The 22951-nt window shown below is 35.9% G+C and overlaps 1 pseudogene across 1 annotated transcript in view; it reads right to left on the reverse strand.

Annotated features, from left to right (window-relative positions):
- The window catches only part of LOC306863257 (succinyl-CoA:glutarate CoA-transferase-like), a 125656-nt pseudogene extending 103161 nt beyond the window's left edge, over positions 1–22495 (reverse strand). The window contains exons 1-6 of the transcript in view: positions 22373–22495; positions 22233–22276; positions 21994–22121; positions 13864–13955; positions 13588–13731; positions 4480–4575 (exon numbers count right to left, since the gene is read on the reverse strand). The product of the transcript in view is annotated as a succinyl-CoA:glutarate CoA-transferase-like (transcript). The remainder of the gene's footprint in view (positions 1–4479; positions 4576–13587; positions 13732–13863; positions 13956–21993; positions 22122–22232; positions 22277–22372) is intronic.
- Between the last annotated feature and the right edge of the window lie 456 nt (positions 22496–22951).

The raw sequence follows: 22951 nt of genomic DNA on the forward strand, positions 1-22951 counted from the left end.
GGTTTTGGACGATATCAGCATAAATCCTTCTAACTTTTTGGTGCAAATACATTAAAGTAACTTGACATTATCATTGAAGACCGGCCATATATACATGGCAAAGTCAGACATACCCTTTGCCAGCTGTGATGCCTGGTTACTGGTTTAAACTTGGCCCAGGTTTTTTTGGGTCAGCACACCTTAATACTGTAGCTTCAACAATTGATTGTCAATTCAAAGTCAATGTTTGAATAAACTGACAGCTCGGATACCCAGATTATGCAGAGCTGTAATAGCTGCTAATGGTGGATATTTTGATGAATCGAAAATGTCAGTTTTTTCTATGTATAAACTGTTTATGTAATAAAATATGTTTTTGTAGTTTGTGTTGTCCCTTATCAGTGCAAAATTATCACAAATTAAAAAGGATTCATGCCAATACTGTCCAAAACCCCACTTTTCTAGGGTGTTTCCAAACATTTGGAGGGCAGTGTATCCTGCTCATGTTGCTCAATAGTTAAATATTATCCACCATACGGTGTTACTCTACTTAGTGTATATTACTGTGCATATTAAAATATCTGGCAATTGCTTAGGCTTCGGGGGGGGGTTCAAACCTCAGTGAGGTTTGCCTGTGGATAGATCAGAACTGAACCCTTCAGAGCAAAGCCTGCCGCCAAACATAAAGTTCAGGACCTCTACAATATTATGACATCGAACAGAGTGGTCCTGACTGAAATATTGATAATGTCCCATTTGCACAGCTATTAGTGGCTTTACTTCATTTACATGTGAGAGCGATGGAGAAACAAACAATAATGCTAAAACATTATAGTCTATACTACCTGTTGTTTAATATGTTCGTTTTTTTTGCTTTTGATTTTTTTGTTTGTTTGTTTTGTGAAGCTCCGTTTATGCCAGCCTTTTCTGTTTGTGTCAAATAATTTACACACAGGCATTAACAGTAGCAGGTTTTTTTTTTTCAATTAGATAGATAGATTAATCAAAATGCATTTCTTTACAGTGTCCTTATTACATTCAGAACTGTGCAGCCATTCATTGACATTCACCATCTATAATCAATCTATCTGCACTTGAAATGGTGCAGAGGCCTTGTTACACAACGCTACAACTTTATAGTACTGCGAGCAGCCAACAGGCCAAACACTCAGCACCTCAACGCAAATATGGGAGCAATTAGGAGTTCTTTGAAACCGAGAAGGTAATTAAAACAAGATAGACCCTGGTTCATTGTAAATCTTGCCTTTCACCACACACATTCCCTCGCTTCTTTTCTAGTGCTCTTCTACAACGAGCGCTCAGGATAGAGATGAGAGCGCTGAGGTGTAACCAACCTTTCAACTTTCAGTCCATGTGGAAGCTAAAGATTGTTAGAAAACGATAGCTGGAGGACGAATGTTTCTTCACTGAGTGTTGGTCCATGTGGCGAGCCAATAGTGCCTTAAGGACTTTCTGAGAAAAGACTTCTGTTCTTAGTGTCCTGCTGTGGATGAAATTACACCCTAGCCATTCAGGACGTTCCACTGGTCGCCCCTCGTCAATAAAACTGAGAAAAATCAAACGGAGGACATCGTACGTCACACTGTGAACATCTGCCGACCAGAGCTGCCAACTAACGCAGAAGCTGTCTTCGGTCTTCCTGTTTCGTACGTGCTATACGAAGCGATATAGACGTTTGCTGGGAAAACGGGGTCCAATGTTTATCCTGGGAGAGCTGTCGGAACATGAAAGGCCGTGGCTCATTAAACTTAAGTGAAAATAAATTAAATGTTGTGAATGACAACAGAAGAAGCATTTATGGACCGTCTTTGGTCTTAACCAACAAGTAAACTGTTGTGACCAACTGATTTTTGTTCTTTAATATCATGACCACAAGGACTGGAGATGTTAAGTTTATTCCTGTATGGCCATATTTGATTGGTTAATGTTGTGGTAGGTTTATTGCCGTAACTGTGCTGTATAGATGCCACATGTCAGTCTGATTAAAAATAAATAAATAAAATAACAAAACTCGCTTTGAAGAACTGCACTACCCATAATCTTGACGAGAGGATCCACCAATCAGAGCCACTGGAATGGAAATGAACATCATGCCAACAAATGAACTGTAAATGATAAACTGTACTGGCACTACTGTTAAAAAGTTTGGAGTCTAAGATTTTTAAAAGGTTTTAAACAACATTTCTTCTGCTCACCAAGGGTGCATTTATTTAATCAAACATACAGTAAAAACAGTAAAACTGAAATATTATTACCATTTAAAATAACGTTTTACATTACTTTAACTCATCAAAATAAGTTAAGCAATTTTCAACTTTAATTTAAATCATATTTCAACAGATTTTTTAAGCCAGTTTAATGTAATTTAAGTTGAAATGACTTAAACAGCTAAGTTGATTGTACTTGAGAAAAAAATAAATAAATTGATGCCGTAAAAAAAAGTTTTTTACAGTCCACGTTTGTGAAGAAATTATACAAATTTTATGTTTTTTTTTCTTTTTTTTTTTTTTTTACTATAATACAGTAATAGGTTGCAAACTAATTACCAACCCCAGTTAAAAATGCCAATCAACCTGATTTGATGAGAATTCGTAAGTACTGCACAAGAAACTTCATATAAATTAGTACAATCTGACTCTTATAAAAGTGTATGATTTGTAGGTTTATCCCCAAAACTTAACCCTCAGAGCAGCGCAAGAAGAGCACACAAAAACATACAAAATGAAACCTTATCAACGATTTCACCAAATCATGAATAACTCGTGATGGAGGCATCCCGCCTGACATGTCTGACATGTGCTAAAATGCCCTCATGACAGTGAGGCTGCAGTTTACAGCGTCGTTGCAACCTCTCATGTCTAAAAAGTTAGTTATATATATTTTTTTTTTATGTGAGAGATTAATATGTGAACACACTGACAGAATAATCTCATATAGAATATGTGATTTTAATCATATTTCTGAATCATGTTTTTATTAAACTAAAAATAGAAAGCACAAATTGGATTATTTGTTCATCTTCATGTACCAGCAGCAATATTTCAAAATAATCCACTTCACTGACAATAAAGAGCATTTTCCTCTGCTTACATAGATTGCTGGCCTGCTATGAGACGTGGGAGCTGTCAGCTCTTTTTTCACTCCTCTCCTGTCCTGACTGTAACACATACTCTCAAATACATTAAAGCTGAGGCGTCTCAAACAAGCCTTATAATAAACCAACAATAACCATACGCAAGTACAAGCAGCTCCATCAAATATCATCATTAGTATTAAACCATAAGCACTTGGGTAAATAAACAGTAAAATGAACATAAAATGAGAGTCTGTTTTCCTCTAAGAGTGGATAAAGAGGCGTTTGGCACAACGGTGTCAATCAATTCCAGAGATGCAGTCATCCGACAAACATTTGATCAGATTATCTTTAAAAATCCTCTCCATGAACAATTGTGTAAAACAAACAAAGGTTTGTATGTTTGTATGCACTGATCAAACGTATGCACCAGTCAAACAAATGTTTGTATGCACTGGTCAGTCCTTTCTCAAACATAATCACTCACAGCAGAGAAGTGGGAACAGATATGACTGGACGAGACTAGAACAGCCACACAGGCATAACAAACCATGTGTTGACTCATCAGGGCAAATAAATAATGATCATAAATAAGGGCCTGAGAATAAGTGATCAAGAGTCTTAGTCTTTTTTAGTTGAAACATAAATGTTTTATTAAATAGCATAATGTTTTATTCAATAATGTTAAATTAAAATTAAAAATTAAATAAAAAAATAAAATTAATTAACACTGAATAAAGCAACGTTAAATTATATTGTATTAAACTGCAATAATTTAATTTAAAAACTTAACTGTATTGCAATAAAAATTAAATTAAATAAAAAATTAATTAAAGGTCACATATTTTTCACCTTTCTGGAGTTTTATTTTAGGTCGCACACTTCTTAGCAGAAAAGTTTCAATAAAGTCTTGTCTTTTGTTGTTATGGGTACATTAAGATGTCGTGTATGAAATAATGTAAAACAACAAACTGACGATTTGTAGCGTAATTGTATATTGTTTTGATTAATTGTGGCTGGAATAATAATGTAGCAGTAAAAATAGTTAAATAAAATAAAAATAATTAAATTAAAAATCAAATCAATTAAATAAAAAAATCTTATTAAATTATATTATTATTATTAAATATTAAATTACACTTAATTGTATTAACTGAAAAAAATTAATCTGTTACACTGAATTAAATTACATTAAATTGCATCAAATTAAATTATGTTGCACTAAACTGCATAAAATAAAAATTACAAAACTGTGTTAAAATTCATTACATTACAAAAAAGTAAATGATGAAATTAAATTGCAAATTTTTATTTGCAATTTTTGTCATTTGGAAATTATAAGCAGCAAATAATGAGGACAGCGGAAAGCTTTAAGCTTATATAGCGAGTGTTAGAAATGGTGCTACCTGGTAAGGGCCAATGCTCCCGTGGGCAGTTCCCCATCGTCTGGCTTCCACACCAGCATTGAGGTAGTTGGCAGCGATGTGAGTTAGACAAGCAACCTGTAGACAAATTGAAGAAGAAAAAAGAAAATAGTTAAAAATCTTAAGAACTGTCAGAAGGCTCATTAAACCCTGCTGTTTTGTGAAATTTTTCATGGCTGACACAGCAGTTCATGCGACCGTGCCGTAAAACCTTCCTCCAACTGGAATCCACTGTTTGTTATTTTGGAAAATGAACCAACAAAAACTTCAACACTTTTAACAAACACCTAAAAAAGTCACATAGCATTTCAGCTTTACTGTAACAATCATCTTGGTTACAGCATTTAAATAAAAGGCGTTAAAAAAAAGGTCCCAGCTTTTTACGATGCCCTGGTGACATCATATCAGAAGCCATGCAGCTGAGACAATATTTTGCAATGTACAACCATGTACTGAGAGGACACAGAGAAAATTAAGGGAGGTGGAATACTTTGTCAGATCAAAGCCTGTCGGTGATGATTTAACAGTCTGGACAGCACAGAACTCCTTCCTCGGCCCGTCCTGCCCAACACCTTGAGCTGAACCCATTCTTCACTTCCCAGCTGCTTTATTTCCATGACGTCTTACGCTGAGGCTTTTGTTTACTGAAACTTTGGTTTCTGTTTAAACGGCTGGAAGCAATCTAATTTTTGTCCATATGCAAGCAAAAAATAATTTATTAGATCAGCACTAAATCATATCGGTGATATTTCTTAACGTTCTTCTTCTTTTACAATATTAATTTACATTGAAGTAAAATGGAGCTAAACATGTATGCCTTGAAAAGAGCTGCTTGGAGGCGTTGGAAATAAGACCTTCAAGTGAACTGACTTGCCTTACAGGGACTGAACTTAAGTTATATAAATCATATCATAATATAATATCAAAGACAGAAAAGCCAAGTAGCATCTTATTACACTCACAACACTGATCTCACCACAGATCTTTAATTTAACATACGATAAACGTTTACATTTTCTTGTAAATGTCTTTATGTTGTCAATTTGATTTTTCTTCAAACAGCTGTTCAATTTACGATTGACAGTTCTAGAATTAACTTACTTAGGGTGGCAAAAACAAAAAGGGTTGCAACTGCAAAGTAAAAACAGCAGAAGTCAAAATCTGAACATGCTCATGTCCCTGCTACAGATTCTGCGAGAACGACGACAGACTGAGATTCAGAAGTGTGCAATCAGTGAAAGCTTTGTTATCCCATAAAACCACAGGAGACGATGAGCGAAGATATTAAAAAAACTGAAAAACAAACGAAGAACCAGGCAGCTTATTCAAAGTATAAGAGCTACAAGAAAATGTGTTGTTGTGGTTATTTATGGAACATATGAGGTCGAAGGTCAACGTTAACATGGCAGATATACTGATGTATAAGGATGAGTACAAACACGTTCAATTCACAATGCAATTTCGATTCACAAGCTGTTTTATTGACTTCTTTCCACAGATGACTGAGTGATTACATGAAAAATTATTCATTTCAGTAAGTTGTACTGTTTCTTTCAAGAGCTTGAGATGTTCATTCATGTTTATTTCATGCTATAACTAGTAGTAAAGAGAAAGAGATGATCGGTTCACATGCCGCTTGAACTTAAGAGGCTGTCACGCCACATTAAAGAGTGATAAAATTACATTTATCGTCTGTATTTTGTGATAAAACTGACAAAATATGAAAGCTGAGACTATTTCATTTCTAAAGGATAGTTTCTGTATTTTTCCCCACCTTGTCATATTTGTGTTCCTGGTCAGAAATGACCAGCCTGCAAAAAACAATGGCTTGAAAATCTCTCATTATGTTATATTATTACTAGGGATGCATGATATTATCGGAACAATATCGGAATCAGCCGATTATGGCTTAAAATGCACGCATTGGCCAGATATGAAAAATTATACCGATATGCCTTGCCGATAAGATGAATACCTCACATATGTTCAGGGTGTGTTAGCGATAAGATCACATCAGCAGTGTGGTCATTCTTTAAACTTTTCGGCATTGGCTATGGGCTAAAATGAGTTGAAAAATATCAGTATATATTGTCAAGCAACTAGTTAATGGTGAGAATTGGTCCCTAAACTAAAGTTTTACCAATCATTAACCAACCCTACTCTAGTATGTCCAGAAATATCAACAGCCAAAAAGCATAGAGGAATTTGGGCACAAACATAATCACATTAGCCTATATAATTGAATCGAAGAATAATGATTTCCAAACAACTTAAGGTTTTCCTAGGACACAAAATGCTGCCCATAAATGCCTGTGTTTGCATCTGGATTAAGGGAAACTGTGTGGTGTGGTTATCTAATGCCCTCTGTGCTTTTGCTTTTGCAGAGAACCTATAAATTTGCTGAAGGGTTAGATTACTACAACCACAGGATGATCGGTGGGGAATGTTCGGAAAGAGGCGGAACTCACTTATCTCTGCCAGCTTAGGGTCTACCGCAGAAACCGTGACCCATCATCCCTTCAGCCCACAGATAAGACACATGTATCCGATAAACTCCTACCAGCCAAGTATGAGAAAACCCATGCACAATATCCAGCACAGTCATCGAGAAGAGCCTGGATGACTTCTCCTCAAATGGGAAGCAATTAAAAACGTATGAGAGGTACGAGAAAAAAAAGTTCCAAGAGAGAATGTACTCAAACCACAATAGACGATCACAAACAATCGCATTATTGGAACCATTTCTGGAAACCACATCCTTCTTTCAAAGTGGTATCATTCAGGGGACAAGTGCTCTGACTCGTTAGCTCTGCACAAAGGTTTTGCGGTATCATGTCAGAAACAAGAGTCGGACAAGTTGTGGATCTTTTGAACGAGCTTTTCAGAAATCTAAAGGGACAAGATGACCGACTTAAAATACAGCTCTTTGCAAGGCCGGCGGGACAACAGATTTAACTCAGATGCCTAATTCTGAACCCCTTTATTCATTTGCTAGGTTTACACAGAGTCCAAGGCTCTGTTCCAAAACACAGCTACCTACGTAGGCAGCACTTTAAGGCAGCATAATAACAAAAAATTATTAATTTGTTACATTTACATAGCGCTTTTCTAGGCACTCAAAGCGCTTTACATAGTAAGGGGATATCTCCTCATCCACCACCAGTGTGTATCATCCACCTGGATAATACGTCGGCAGCCATAGTGTGCCAGAACGCCCACCACACACCAGTTTATTGATGAAGAGGAGTCAGTGATGAAGCCAACCAGTAGATATGGGGATTGTAAGGAGGCCATGATGGTTAGAGTCTAATGGGCAAATTTGGCCAGGATGCCGGGGTTACACCCCTACTCTTTTTCGAAGGACATCCTGGGATTTTTTATGACCACAGAGAGTCAGGACCTCGGTTTAACATCTCATCCGAAGGACGGTGCTTTTTACAGTATAGTGTCCCCACTATACTGGGGCACTAGGACCAACCCAGACCACAGGGTGAGCACCTCCTGCTGGCCTCACTAACACCACTTCCAGCAGCAACCTAGTTTTCCCAGGAGGTCTCCCATCCAGGCACTGACCAGGCTCAACCCTGCTTAGTTTCAGCGGGCAACCAGTCTTGGGCTGCAGGGTGATATGGCTGCTGGCAAAAACAAGGCCTTCTAAAAAACCTTGTTTTGGTCAGAATCTAACGTTGCATTGCAAGTGTTCTTGGTGGGGAAAAAAAGACAATTACAACTGACGCAATAACAATATGTATAGATAAAAGGTTCAAACTAATTAAAATTGATAATTTTACCAAATATTACTGTGCAATTATGAGATTTTATTTTGTGTTTATTTATTTATTTTTATTTGTATTGTTTTCAAACAACATTGCCAAAAAAAGGTTTGGAGCTAGTAAATGTTTTGTTTTTTTCTAATTGATACTTTTGTTTAGCAAAGATGCATTAAATTGATCAAGTGACAGTAAAGGCATTTATAATGTTACAAAAGATTTCTATTTAACATAAAATATTTCTTATCAAAGAATCAGAAATGTTTCTTGAGCAGCAAATCAGCATATTAGAATGATTTCTGAAGGAACGTGACGCTGAAAACTGGAGTAATGATGCTGAAAATACAGCTTTGCATCACAGGAATAAATTACATTTTACAATATATTCACATAGAAAAATAGTTGTCTATCATTGTAATATTATTTCACAACACTATTGATTTTACTTATTTTTTTTCTGTCAGCTGCCTTTGACGTCATGGCTGAGGATAGTTGATAGTCAAGCACTTGGTATTTTCCTGCATTTTGAGAGCGATTAGTCACATAGCAATTAAAGCTCAGCATGAGCAAAGACGGCAGATTTCCGCCATACTTCCGGCAGGTCCTTCATCACCCGAGCAAGAACATTTAAGAAGAATGCAATCAGATAGACCTTCCTGCAACAAATGAAGCATGACGCATTTTTTTCATTACAATCATATTTCAGGATATTAACAGATTAGATCTAAAATGAATGTTGACTCATTCGCCTTGAAACTCTTAATTGCAACTCACATTTCTAAATAACGTGTTCCTCAGTCCCTCCACATTCTCAGTGATTTAGCACAGTTTGAAATGTCCCATTTCTGCAGAACTCAAAGTGGTTCTCTTCAAATAAACAACAGAAGATTCAGACCAAATCTGCCTTGTGAGTTTTGGACTCTTCCAATGCATTTCTGATTGAGGTAATCTTCAACAGTCATTATTATGAGTTTTCCTCTATTATTCTGTTTCAAAACACAATGAGAAGCTGTGAGGAGGAAACACTTTTGTCATTCAGCATAAAATTAAAAACATGTTTGCTGCATGCAAATATTTATCTATCAAGACTTCAGTCGATCTAGAATTTCAGCTCGGAAAGCAGCCGCAGCTGAAGAGGGTATTTGAGGTTTCAGGTAGTTACTATGGTGAAAAACTCAACAAAAAATCCTGTTAAGTGATACTGCAGATGCAAAAGTCATTTGAAAGAAAATTGCTATACTGAACGTCTCTGTCTTTAAGTTTTCAGTAAACACATGTAATTGAAAAACAAGAAGGGAGTATAAAACATTCACCAAGTGAACCAAATGTCATGCATCAGATTTCTCCTGGCACACAGTGAAGTCTGCTGAATATCAACGTCAACACACGCTCATGAACAAGTAAACTTAGCATCCTACACTCCATTGATTCCCATGATGCTACACTTTTGGAGTCTCAATTGGCTTCTTATGGCACTGACGTCTTCTGAGCGAGCGCTGCTATTTAGATCCTCTGTAATTTTGCATTTCTGGGCAGAATTGGCGGTAGGCAGGCCAGACGCGCTACGAGCGGCATGATATTTTTTGAAGTTACTCGTTCAAAAACCAAAAGAAAATGGCAGGCGCAAATTATTCAAAATCACATTTGTAAACGGTGTGCTATTTTCTCCACAAGGACAGGTATTCAACTGCTTCAAAACCTGTTTTGTTCATGAAATGTGCAGTGGCATGGCAGGAAAGCCTACTGCTACTTACAATACATAATACTTATGAATTAGCATTTACCTCTTATCATGCCTACCACACCATTATTTACGACAGGAACAAATTGAGTCACCACTTATACAACGAAGAAAAGTCAATCCAAAAAGTACATGTGACTAATCTTAAAGTTCAAGTTTGAAGTGACCGCATGAATTAGAAACTTTACTTGAACTTTCCTTAAAAGCCATATAAAGGTATAATTTACTAAAACAATATTCAGGGTGAAAAATGAAAGCATACACTATGAACATTATGAAATATATATTCTATTCCCTCAAAAACCACACAAAGTCAAAACTACCAAGCCATCACGGTAAATTAAATCGCACACGCTGAAGTCTAGTAGCTAGGGACAACGATTGGTTTATACGCTTATACAGTTATGGAGAGCTGATTTATTTATACTGTAAAGTAAAACGCTCATGTTTTCTCTTGAGTCGGGAATGGGTCAGATTAAACTCACTTCCAGGGAACTGAATTCTTTCAAGCCAAAGAAACAAACAGAGTGGTCTGGTTCAATTTAAAAAGTTCATTTCATGTTTTGAGCAAGAGACAATAACTGCAGCCCTGAAATCAGAATAAAGGATCCTTCTAAGAGCTGAATATTTCATCATGCAGATAAACTACGAAGTACTGAACGCATCAAATGCAGTCAGTGTTATTGAGCTCTCAGTTTAAGAGCATGAAAGTGAAATGATGCTCTGTATCAGAACATCAGAAAAGACTGAATCACATTAAAGAGGCTTTCAATCGGTTCTGCCTCCATATGCATATCTGCCTCTCTAAATGTTTTCTGAATGAGAAATTATATAGTTTACTGAATTTATAGAACACATATGGTTTTAAATCAATGCTACTAAATTAATTAATGGAAGTGAAATCTTAATTTGAATGTCAATTATTCTATAATAAAGAGACTGAGATAATAAAGAGACTGTGATCAGTTGCCTGTAACAAAAATCACTTTACTGTTTAGAAGAAAGGGAAGTGGTGTGTGGCCAAGTATGGTGACCCATACTCAGAATTTGTGCTCTGCATTTAACCCATCCAAGTGTACACTCAGTAGTGAACATACAGAGAGTAGCGGGGAGCAGTTGGGGGTTCGGTGACTTGCTCAAGGGTCTCACCTCAGTCGTGGTATTGAGGGAGGAGAGAGTGTTAGTTAATCACTCCCCCACCTACAATCCCTGCCGGACCTGAGACTCGAACCCACAACCTTCAGGTTCAAGTCCAACTCTCTATCCATTAGGCCACGACTGCCCATGTCATTAGTGTCATTATACAAAAATATTGGACTGAAATTAGAATCAAATATTCTAGAGACCTATGTAATAACCATATCTTCTGAAAATAAGCTAAAATATTTGAAAGTCTATGTTTAGCATGTGATTAAAAACATTAATATAATTATTTCTCCAATGAATTTGTTTTTAACCTCATTCTAACATTAATTAATTTAATTAACATTATTTCAAAATGTTTTTATATAAGGGCTCTCCAGGGGCGTCCAATTTGTGTGCATGCAAGATTAGTGAATGAGACCCATTGTTCATTGTATTTTTGTTCCTTGAATTTGTTACTAAATTAAATGAATAGTTAACTCAAAAACAAACATTTGCTGAAAATGTACTTACCCTCAGGCCATCCAAGATGTGAATGAGTTTATTTCTTCATGGGAAAGGATTTGGATCAATGGATGCTCTGCAGTGAATGGGTGCCGTCAGAATCAAACAACTGATAAAAACATCACAATAATCCACAAGTAATCCACACCACTCCAGTCCATCAGTTAACGTCTCGAGAAGTGAAAGCAGTGTGCTTGTAAGAAACAAATTCACCATTAGAAATATTCACAGATCAAGCATCGATTACAGTTGAAAACAGTCCAAAACAAATATGTTTGTGGATTTTGATGTGAGGAAAACATAGGGATGAACCTTTTCACTGGAGGAAGCGTAATTATGAGTTATGCACAGAAATGATGGTTTACATTAGGGGTGGGCGATATGGAAAAAATATCATATCACTATTTTTTTTTTTTTTTATATCACGATTCACGGTTTTATCACGATTCTTTGTCATGTAGGTTTTACTATTTTGGTTTTACAAGTTGTCTGAGAATTACAGCCAAACTAGAAAGACAAAGCCTTTCAAGGTAACAAAAAAAAAAAAGACATGGCAGATATTTAGGCCAAAGTGGGCGAAGATAAAATCTTTGTCATTATTTTATCTTCCTTATTAAAAAATAAGAACAAAGATACACATTACAAATACACATAATATACAAATAAAACAAACAGTGCTTTATTTTCAGGTACAATAGGTGTATTTAGCAGAGCATTCAATGAAATTGAATGAACAAATATAAAATAAAACACTAAATAGACTGATTCCTAAAGCAACTGTATTAATGTTTTTCAGTCAAGAATAGTGAGTGATTTTTCTCTTTGCGTTTTGTTATTTTATTAACGTTAAATGAATAGTTCTCCCAAAAATAAATATTCTGTCATCGGTCTGTCAATTCTGTCATAATGTTTTATTTTTATACCATCATTTACTCAAAAGTAGTTTTAAACCTGAATGAGTTTCTTTCTTCTGCTGAACATAAATGCTATTTTGAAGAAGGTGGAAAACCAAACAGATGCTGGTCCACAGTGACTTCCATAGGATTTTTCTTTCCTATTATCAAAGTCAATGTGGACCAGAAACTGTTTGGTTACCCACATTCTTCAAAATAGCTTATTTTGGGTTCAGCACAAGAAATTAATAGAGGTTTGGGACAGCATGTTTAGTGTCCTGTCTCTTTAAGACCTGCACGCATCTAATATACAGACACACATCTGTTTCGCTCTCAACTATTTACTTTCATTTTAGAGATAACCAACTCTGTATGTAAACCTTGTGTGTTTTGACAGTATTAGTGCAAAAGATAAGTTAGTTGAGTAATCAGGCGCTCTTAGACGCTGTTTTTAGTGCGTGCTTCAGGTGTATGCGCTCAGAAAAAGAGCACATCAGACCAGCGCGCGAATTAAACATTTAACCAGCAAGGCTTGTGTGCAAATAATGCACTTTTGCGATCGCGAATAAGTGCAGTGTCCTGTCAGAGTAACTCTACCGCTGTATGTCGTGTTGTACAGTATATAGAGACTGATATATAGAACTGTATTTGATATAATGTGTGCTGTAGCACGATACTACGATATTTCTTCAAAAGCAGATCGTGGAGACATTTTTATCAAATATCTAGTTTACAATTAAAACTTTTGAGAATTTGTTTACTACAAACACGTAGGTTTTGGCTTCACAAGACATTAACTGATGGACTGGAGTGGTGTGGATTATTGTGATGTTTTTATCAGCTGTTTGGACTCTCATTCTGACGGCACCCATTCACTGCAGAGCATCTATTAGTGAACAAGTGATGAATGCTACATTTCTCCAAATCTGTTCCCATGAACAAACAAACTCATCTACATCTTGGATGGCCTGAGGGCGAGTACCTTTTCATTTCTGGGTGAACGTGCCTGCTTTTGTTTGCAGATGAGTAAATGTCATACCTGTGAGGACAGAAGATTGCAGTCTATATGAAGGCCTCGTCCTGTTTTCTGTCGCTGAAGCAAAGCAGCCATGACGGCTCCCTGAGTGTATAAACCAGTGGCCAGATCTGTCACAGCAACACCTGGCCTGACTGGATCTCCATCCTTAAAACAGAAAAGTTTTTTTAATGTTAGAAACAAATGGTGTGGGTTTGGGAAGGGTATCTGTCTCTTCCACCAATATTTCATAATTTGTTGATGCTATAAATTACAAGCACATCAGATCATTGCCCTCACCTCAGGACCAGTGATGTGTATCATACCAGGCAGCGCAGACGCAATGGAGTCATAACCAGGTTTGTACAAATTAACAGACGTTGTTATTGATTATATATGTGTGGACGATTATCAGATGAAAATGTGCTTACTGCTCACAGTTTCGTGTAATATGAGCATGTCAGAGCTACAATCTCCAGCATATTCTGCTTTGCCAGTACGGCTTGATTTGGGCCTGTGTGCGGCTCTTAGAAATCCCTAAAGCTGAGCACACACGTCCAGAGAGAATGTGGGCAAAGACCCGACTACATTTCTATTATCATCAGAGCAGTCAGATTAATTTGATTCTAGGAACTACACTGTAGTTCTAAGACTTTTGACTCACTGGAGGTAAACATCTATGGATGTGTTTATTTCCTTGGCAGAGGTATGAGCGGCTTGTCATGCACTAGTATGAAAACAGCAGTCTACTGGCCAGAGTTTGCGCAACTATATTTCAAAAAGCAGTATCACTTCAAAACATTTTTCCCTCTCTCTTTGCTTTAATTACTTGTTTGCTCAGACAACCATCCCTATTATTATTGTTCATACTCAGTTTTAAGTATTTCTCAAAAAAAAAAATAAACCTTTTGTGCTACAGTATAAAAATATCCGGTTAAATTTGCAAAAAAAAAAAAACCTACCTGTGCCAAAAATTCATAATAAAAAATATACAAAATATATTATTTCATTAAGTGATATATTGTTAAAATACAAATCTATCTGAACTACCAAAATATGTTTTTGCCTTAAAATGTACCGATAAACACCATAATGCAGGGAGAAAAATAAAGTCAAAGCACTCTATTGCATCATGCTAACTAATAACAAAAATTTTAAAAAATGATAATTATCTATACAAAATATAATCTTGTGATTTGTCACACAGTGATTTCTGAGAATACTCTTTTACTTATTTAATATGGTAAATTATAGTATTTACTTGCAAAGAAACAAATCTAACAGTATTTTACAGTAAAATTACATATAATGTGATGTTAAGCCATTTACAATTCTTCACTGTACATGAAAAGCATTTTTCCAGTATTTTTCAAGATTTTTTACAGCATTCAGAGTAGAATGATATCTCAAATCAAGCAAGTTGTTGAGGAGAGGTGTGAGCTTTTACTTTTCTAACTGGACTGTATTCTCACCTGGCAGACAAGAAAACAGGACACTTGCATTGAAAGAGGGAACCAAGCCATTTCTGGAAACCTTCAGGTTATCACCGTTGAGACAGATCTTCACTGAGCAGGGTTTCTACAGATATGAACAAGTGAAATGTAAGACTTTTTAAGACCAGCTTATATGAAATTTAAGACCTAAAGCTGTAACGGAAATACACATTATATTACATACATACTGTATAAGTAATATTTAATGCAAAAAGAACATATAATCGCTGTCATGAATTATATTTTTTGTTACGATATAAAGTGAACTTTTCATATCAGCAGACAATATTCCAAACAAAATATCTCCACAAAACTACCACATCAGCGAGATTTAAACAATTATTTTGAAGCAATATTCATCAGCTTTTACATACTTCAATCTGCATATTTTTTATTTACCTTTATAAAGGCCTATTTTTTTTTGTACTTTTTAAATGTAAGCATCCACTGTCATGTCAAATTATTACAATTTATCAATAAATTGTAATAATGTTAGCAGTCAAATTAATTAATTTACGCTGCAAAATGACAACTGCAATAAATAATGTTATGAGATTAATATTGTAAATACATTTATGAATATACAAATAAGAAATGTCGGTGGGAAAATGATTACTTTTCAACATACTAAACCTCCAGTAGGTGGCGGTAATTCACTTAATGAGTGAGTCATTCATTCAACTGATTCGTTCAAACGTTGACTTATTCAGTAACAAAACACCGCCGAGTGTCGTTTGGAGAATGTGCGATAGTTCGGCTGTGATCCTTGTTTGGAAATATTTGGAAATATAAACAGTAAATATTGTGTCTAAAATGTAAATAACTTAATAACTACTTGACTAGCTAACTTTATTTGTTTACTGAACTGAAATCAATGTAACATTTGCAATCGTGAGAATAGAGAGCTCCCTTATATGTTACTGAACTATCATGTTATAAATAAACTACATATTTTGAATTTTTACCTGTGTAAACAGACAAACATACAGTTTGTTACAAAAATACAAACTGAAATGAGATTCATATCATTTATTGCAGCGGAAATTATTCATTTCTACCGTCCCTCAGATGTAATACCCAAGCACACTATATTCATAGCATCTCTTTTACTACTTATGTTATAACCAATAAGAACCACCACAAAAACGGGTGCAAAGATATCTGCAACTCAATTAAACAAAGATCTCCCTTAATCACTGCTTCTTCGAGACCCCCATCACTGCTGTAACCACACCAATATTAACATAAGTGTGAGAACAGGAAAAACTAGATTGTTACATTTTCTAAAGAAAATGCGAGTGGTCTGTGAAAAGTTGAAGCAATAATTCTAGAGCTCAGTGGGTGTTTTTCAGCACATTGTAAATTGGGTGTCCTATAAACATAGGCGCTGTCAAAATATTGAGAATCCTGACCAGCAACATCTCAACCAATGGTGTGATTTTGGGGTGAAGCTACCTTTTTACCCGACCAGTGGCAAAGGGAGAGAGTGTTTATAAAACTCATTTGAAAACAGTCCTTATTTTGCCATTCTGTTGAAGTAGGTTTGAAATGAAAATTCACCCAATTTATTTTCTAAAACCATGTTATTGAGCTTATTACGAACGATTCATCCATGCATTTTTTTGTTGTTAGTTTTTTTTAATTGATCATAATTTTTAATCAAAATATGACTCTGATGTTCCTGTGAAATAACAAACTTCTTTCTGGCAATGTATGCAGGACTCTATTCATTTAGCCTGTAAACTAGCATTCATCTGCCTCTACCCACATCTCAAAATCCAATTAACCAATGAACTATTCCTAACCTACACTTTCCCTTTTTCATTAATGCATTATACTCTCATGTAAATCACAACAAAGAAAAAAAAATTATCTGATGCTTCTGAATTTTTTTTCCTTCTTTTCCCCCACATTTTCCACCAGGATTAAAAAAAAAAAAAAACTGAAACAAAAAAAAATCATCATTTTCAGACAAACCAAAATAATTTAACTTGGGGACAATATCCCTTTAAAAATCCCTTACAAATGCGCAGGTTTTCACTTCACAAAATCATCATGGATTATTGTTTTTGTTTTGTTTTTTCATCTGTTTGGACTATTATTCTGACGGCACCCATTCACTGCAGAGGATCCATTGGTGAGCAAGTGATGTAATGCTAAATTTCTGTTCAAATGAAGAAACAAACTCATCAACATCTTGGATAGCCTGAGGGTAAGATATTATTAGCAAATTTTTAAAATAAAATGAAAATTAGTATTTTAGCTGTTATTCAGCAAGATTAGAGAACTGGTTTCTCAGAGAATCCATAACAGCAGCAGAATTAACTAGTAGTAATGCTGTATCCATTCATCAGACAGCCCAGGTTTCTCCACTGCCAGCTTTGACACAATGTGAAAGGCATCCAGTGCCAAACCTCAGCACATTCGGGTGTGGGGGCCCATCTAATGAAGGACATATGCTGAAAATAACTCGCGTTCTCAGACGCCACTAAATCCTCTTTAATTTGCTGTAAAGAAGTGAAACCCCAATAATAAAAAGAAACAGGGAGTTTTGTCGCTTCTGTGGACGCCGAGCACCATGGAGACCTCAACCATCTCCAGAAGAGGACCGGGAGTCTGTGGTTCTCGTTCTATGTACTCATCGGTGTATAACCAAGCCTGATTATTCCACATTAACCAGACTAGACAGTGCGTGTCTCGCCCTAAATCGCTTGTTTCATATCTGCATGGACCGTAACAGACATGATGTACTCCTGATAAAAAAACAGTGTGAAATCAAAACCACCTTTTTACAAGGGAACACGAAAATAGGAAGAAATCTGAAGGGCGTTTTTTTGTTTGTTTTGCTGGCATTTCGAGCACTGTGTTTGCCATTTTGTTGAATATACGATCCTCTTAGACGTTATGGCTCAATGGAAGGACTAGTTTTGGAAATGGATGGCTTGGCATAAAACAAGAAGTCAAAAGTAAAAATCCAATGACTATGAGGTAAACCGCTAAAAAAGAGTTTACTAGATGTTCCACTCAAAGCATAATGTTCTACCGGGTCGTCCAAAAACCCAAATGGCTCAGAATTACAACAGTGATCCAAAAACCCAATTGGTAATATTTTTGACAGAAGGAAAAGTAGCATATACTGAGCATTCTCGATACTTTAACCCAGCAGGAAGAAGAAAAACCTTTCATAGAAGAAAAACAGATGAAGATTCGATGTTCTCGGGACAAGTTTGGTCACCGTTACGCCAGCTATGGCATATCCCATGGCTCCTGACAACGCTGATGTAAACATCTGATTAATCTCCCATGTGCGGGACCTCTTTTTTTTTGGAGCACAATGCGAATTATGTCTCATATCAAAGATGCTTCTAGTCTGCCAAGTCATGGTTTTAAGCCTCCACGGGGATTTGCACAAGCAATCACAATGTATAGGTTACGCAGTGCCGTTTCCTGACGAAATTGGGCCAAAATAAAAAATGGGTCACTCCCAAATTGCTACTGGACCACAATTTTGCCCCCTCAGGACTGAAGCAATAAACCAAAGGATGTCAATAAATCAACTGACGGCATGCCACTGCAAGGCCTATTACAAATAAATTAGACAAGACTGCAGAACTGCTACAGTATGTGAGAGACAAACCAGCCATAAATGAATGGCTTCCCTTATTCCTGATTGGGGCGTCCAATTAAACACAGATCAAGTGGTGGGGCAGGAGACTGGTAATGATATTTGCTTAAAGCAAAGATATAAAGGCTTCAACAAGAGGGCCACAACAGACCTCTAGCGCTGCATCCAACATTCCCAATAATCTAAGGCCTGTTTGCAGAGCATATGCAGTTTTCCATGTCTATGTTAACAGGTTAGCACATTCACAAACTGGATGGGGTACGGCAATGCAGTCCAGGAGCAATGCAATGCAAGTCGTCTATTTTTGCAGTGCTGCATGTCCTGAATTAAAGTGACAGCACATTGTTTGCCGTATATATAAACATAGATTGATATGAAAATGTAGTAATTGCACCATAAATGCATATAATTAAGGACTACTGTATTTCACAGTCAACACGTATGGCTTTTGGCTAGGTTTAATTGTTTTGCCACTTGCTTAAGCAACTTAATATATAAATATATCAAGAAGTACAATGCATTGAATAATAACTTCATATTTATTGCACAAAATGTAAATACTATGAAAAACTGTATTAATGTACTGTGTAAAAAGAGAATCACAATGATGAAAAAGCATGCATTTTATATACTGATTTTTTATAATGGGGTCCAGTGCACATTGTGAGAGCTAAATATTACATTTTTGTAAGTCACTTTCCAAAGCAAATTGTCAAAATGGTCACACCGTATGATTTTAATTGTTACATTTGACGAACCTTGCTGAAAAGACCTGTAAGCTGCTCACCATTTTAGATGTTTACCATGTTTCAAAATAGATACTCATCGTGCGATGTTAATTTTATGTTAGATAGGACAGTTCCTAATATCTAATAACTTTTTCAGTTTGTTCACTTTGTCAAGCAGACATGGCTTCAATTTAATAAATTCTCTAGATACCACAGAAAGCCTAAAAATACATTTCTATCTACCATATCTATTACAGTCAACACAGAACAAATTAAGTTTTGGCCAAATCTAATTGAGGGGGAAATGATCAGTTTGCTTCAACGGTGCAGCTTTAATTGTATCTAATTTGTTAGACTTTTCTGGAGAATGAATGAATGCATTAATGCATGGATGAATGCATGAATCAATCAATCAATATACTGATATCCACAGGTTTAAAGAAACCAAAGAGGTCAGCAAAACAAGAGAGACATGACAGTCGACTAGAGAGGCTCATCCTAAAAATCCCTTTCAAATAATAAATCAAATAGCACTTGTTGACACTAAGCATTCCAGACTGATTTTACACTCAAAAAGAAAGTGAAAAATTAAACGATACAGGATGAGCACAGTAAATCATTCCAATTTAACTGTCCAGCATCCACACTTTAATGAGGTCTTGTGGGTTACACCTCCAGGTCTTTATAAGCAGTGCGAGACATGGGAATTCGGCTGTGATTTGTGATCTTACAAAGAACAGCAGAAAAAAAAATGCAGTCTTTGAATGCAATTCACAGCTAACCGCAAGAGATGCCATTGCAGTGTTGACACAAGAACTAAGATCACTGCCAACATGAGAGTATTGCTTGCTAAACTTATTTTAATGGTTTGAATTTTTTGCATGCTGATAAAGATGCTGTAATTTAACTACACTCATGTTTCCATGTAAATAAAAACAGACATTTCTCAGTAGTTCTGAAACGGTATTAAATCCAGATGCAATCTGTAGTAAAATATTTTATACCTATATAATCAAAAAAAATGCATGGTAGTTTGACCAAAACTGGTGACTTTTTACAAGGTTTCTGACACACAGAGAGATGTGTGCCTGTCTACAGAAATGCTGATTTCCATTTCCTTATCAAGTGTGACTTGACTGCAGGATTTATGGGTGACTGACACGTGAAACCAATCACCAAAGCAGCCAGCGTGGTGACAGTGCCCATCCGCTTCAGATTAGCGTGGCTACAGAACAATTTTCAAATAAAGCGTGGCTTTGTTTATGAGTGTGATAAAAAAAAAAAATCAGACAGTAAAGTAAATTAGCCTTTTCATAAGGGCCATACAACTGAAAACATTAGGGTTTATGGGTTAAAAGCAGGCCAGATTTAGAATACCATAAGCGTGTGTACAGTACAGAAACCCTGGGCTTTTACATATTTAACTGGAGATGTAAACGTAATGAACATGTCAGCTTTTTGTTGCCGCTGTCTTCCTCCATTTATACAAACACACCCAGTGTGTATTTCTGTTCATTTATGCCATGGACTGCATCATAAATACACAATAAAAGAGAAAACGCTGCAAAAATATGCAATGGCACACATCTCCTCAACGGGTGCAGTAGTTCTTAACCAGGGAGCCAGGGTCCACTAGGGGGCCTGTATGGTTTGTTAGGATCGGACAATATTTGGCCGAGATACAATTATATGAAAATCTGGAATATGATTGAAAAAATCAAAATACTGAAAAATATCGCCTTTAAAGTTGTCCAAATGAAGTCCTTAGCAATGCATATTACTGATATATTTATGGTAGGAAATGTACAAAATATCTTCATGGAACATGATCTTTACTTAATATCCTAATGATTTTTGGCATAAAAGAAAAATCGATAATTTTGTCCCATACAGTGTAATTTTGGCTATTTCTACAAATATACCCCAGCGACTTAAGACTTTATCTTAAATCTAAAAATGTAAGACTTTTATCTTAGGTTTTGTACTCCAGGCAGGGTCACTCTGGCTATCAGAGCTGTTTACAACCAATAAATAACATGCATTTATGCCAAGAGATTAACAGAGTATATCATAATTAATGTTTACTTTATGGTGTTTATATAGTAATATGTTGTAAATGGTCGTATTTTATGCTTATTTTGTCTCCTCATCTTTTTGAATGAGCAGCTGACAATGGTTACATTTCAAGATAAAAGTCTAAATGTATTTCTGGCTTGTTTATAATTAAAAGTTTTCCCCTGGATATTACTGGTATCTGGCATTTACTTAGAAGTAAGACATTGTAGCTTCTGCATGGGCTTCCTCGACACAGGACGGAAACACTAAGAACATTGTTTGTCATATATGTAATGAATACATTTTACTGTTCATTACAGTTAAGTAATAAACAATTCAAGTTTATATAGTTGTAATAATAAAAATGAATAATGATTAATTTAATCTGGTTTCCAGTATTTAATTCAATACGCCCACTTTTTGATGGGGGAAAAAAAAAAAATCAAGCAACTTTGTCATAATTACAGCAGAAATCACGTAAATAGCTTATGTTAAGGGAGTCTTTTCATGTTGCAAATATTGTGTTCACCTGTTATAGAGCAATAGATGAGCTGAGGGGCCACTTTACTCAACTCCTCGTACCCAAGTCCCATCTCATTCAGCTTCCCGGGCAAGTAATTCTCCACCAGAACATCACAGACTTTGGCAAGCTGACAAAAGAGACAACGCAGTGCGAGAGACAAGGTGTTCAAGCCAAAATATATCCCAACAACAAATGTTATGTTAATGCATCAAAGAATAATTAAGCACTGAGTGTCGAACTTTCACCTCAGTTTGATTCCCTTTGGATCTTTAAGATCAACAGCAATGCTCTGCGAGACAGAAATCCCAATTACAATAGCAGACATCATGATCTCATGCATTTTAAAAGTTGAAAATTGATAAAATATGAATAAAATGGAGTATACCTTTTTGTTCCTGTTCACACTCAGAAAATAAGCGCTCTCTTCACCCACAAATCCACTCCCTGTGAAGCTCTCCCAAGTGTTTGAATCAGCTTTGCTTGACAGTATTCTCAATCTTGCAATCATCCCTGTTGCTTGTGAACCTTTTCCTACCCAATTTCTTCCTTCCAGTCAACTTTGCATTTAATATGCTTTGATACAGCACTCTGTAAACAGCCACAGCTTTCAGTAATGACCCTCTGTGACTTACCCTCTTTGTGGAGGGCGTCAATGTTCGTCTTCTGGATCATTGCCAAGTCAGCAGTCTTCTCCATTATAGTGGTTTCAAGGAACAAGAGATACCCAGAATTTATACCGTAGTGATGGTCATTTAATGAAACTTAAATGTAAATATTATAATATTTTGAGATACTGATTTTTGACTTTCATGAGCTGTAAGCGCTAATCATCAGAATTAAAACAAAAAAAACTTTTCAAATGTTTTACTTTACATGTAATGAATCTAAAATATATGAAAGATTCACTTTTTGAAATAAGTTACAAGAAAAAATGAACTTTTTCACGATATTGTAATGTATTGAG

This window comes from Barbus barbus (genome assembly GCF_936440315.1).
Source record: "Barbus barbus genome assembly, chromosome: 44".
Lineage (NCBI taxonomy): Eukaryota > Metazoa > Chordata > Actinopteri > Cypriniformes > Cyprinidae > Barbus > Barbus barbus.